This window comes from Primulina huaijiensis, chromosome 2 (genome assembly GCF_012295235.1).
Source record: "Primulina huaijiensis isolate GDHJ02 chromosome 2, ASM1229523v2, whole genome shotgun sequence".
Taxonomy (NCBI): domain Eukaryota; kingdom Viridiplantae; phylum Streptophyta; class Magnoliopsida; order Lamiales; family Gesneriaceae; genus Primulina; species Primulina huaijiensis.
In genome coordinates, this window is record NC_133307.1 from 21,251,375 (window position 1) to 21,253,421 (window position 2,047).

Below are 2,047 nucleotides of genomic sequence, written 5' to 3' on the forward strand. Positions count from 1 at the left end.
AATAATCATTTTTTTTTAAAAAAAGTTTCAAAAATATCCCGGAGTTTTCCTTTAACAAATGTATTTAGGTTGTATTTTAATGAATTGAACAATTTGAAGATAAATAATTTAAAATTATTAAGTTCAAATTAAAAATTATGTGTATCTTAGATGTATAAAATAAAATACATCGTAACCACTAATGCAAGTCACTTAAAATCTACCTAAAATAAAATTATCTAAATAATCCAAATAAACTTCAAAATTTTCAATCCAAAACATAACTTTAATGTACGTAATCTATATTCTATTATTAAGTTTGAGACACTTGTGTGTTTGGTTGAGTGGATTAAATGAAGATAGATTAATAGTCAAATATTTATCGTTAAAATTTTAAGATGTTTTAATAATCATTTTGATCCGATTTAAGATCCAATACTATTGATCAAATAGTTATCTATAAAATTGGATCTTAAACCGGGTCAAAATGATTATTAAAATATTTTAAAATTTTAATGATAAATATTTGACTATTAATCTATCTTTATTTAATATACTCAACCAAACGGAGCTTCTAGAGTATTTTAAAATTCTATTACAAAAATTCGAACTTACCTCGTTGTAATTTATGATTGGTTGTTGGAATAATTATTAACTTTATTAAAATAAATGATTTGTTTTCGTCAACAGCCACGAAAAAAGTTCTCTCCAATTCTATATACCGTTTAATTTATTCAAACGATGCCTATATTACACTATACATTCAACAAAATTAATTTTATAAATGAAAAACATGGGAGAAACATATACAGTATGCATCTATATTACACACCTTTTTATAATATAATATAATATAATATAATATAATATAATATAATATATACGGTTAATAAAGTTAAACTCCCTAACTAACTTTTGGTATATTGTTGAAGCCTTTTTATAATTTCAAAAATACCTTTTAATCACTAAAATCTAAATAACACATTTCTTTTTTCATCATATGCTCTCGTAGCATTTCAATTTAAAAATCGATAACTTTTATTTTAAAATAAAATAAAAAAAATTATTCCATTTCCTATTTTTTATACGAAACTTGCAATATTTATCGTACATTTGTCATTTATCTCATCTGTCAACAATAATAATAAGATACAAAATTAGTAAGACAAAAAAAAAGAAAAAAAAGATATACATATATACTAATGGATGTCATTAGGTTTTTGACAATCAACTCAAAGAGTAGGTCTCTTGTGAGACGGTCTCACGAATCTTTATCTGTGAAACGGCTCAACCATACTAACATTCACAATAAAAAATAATATTTTTAGTATAAAAAGTAATACTTTTTCATGGATGACCCAAATAAGAGATCCATCTCAAAAAATACGACTCATGAGACCGTCTCACACAAATTTTTGCCAAACTCAAATTTATATGAGATTTTACCTTGTATAATGACATTTTTGCCCTCGATGTTTGCCTCAACTTTTGCTTAGTGGGTAAAGCATATTCATAAACAAGTGGGGATGGCATATACCAAACTAATTATATTTGCATAACAACTTCAAAACACCACAAACTTACCAATTTTTTTATGGGCTTTCCTTTCTTGGCTATCAACAGGAGAAAATGATTTAACAACCAATTATTTGGTCATAATGTCTATGTAATGACGTGCAAGTTTTTTTTAAATAGATTTGAGTAAATTGAACGTAGTCATAGTTTATACACAAATTATGTCTTTGTGACTTTGTGTTGTATCTATCTATACCTGTTTATTAAGCAAGAGGATCTAGGGAAAATGCAGGATCTCTCTTGGTACGACAATACAAATTTATTTACAGATTTAACCCTAATTCTATTGGTCATGTTTGACGGTAGTCAAAAATTTGTGTGAGACGGTCTCACATGTCGTATTTTGTGAGACGAATATCTTATTTGTGTCATCCATGAAAAATATTATTTTTTATGCTAAGAGTATTACTTTTTATTGTGAATATCGGTAAGGTTGACCCGTCTCACAGATAAAGATTCGTGAGACCGTCTCACAAGAGACCTACTTATGAAA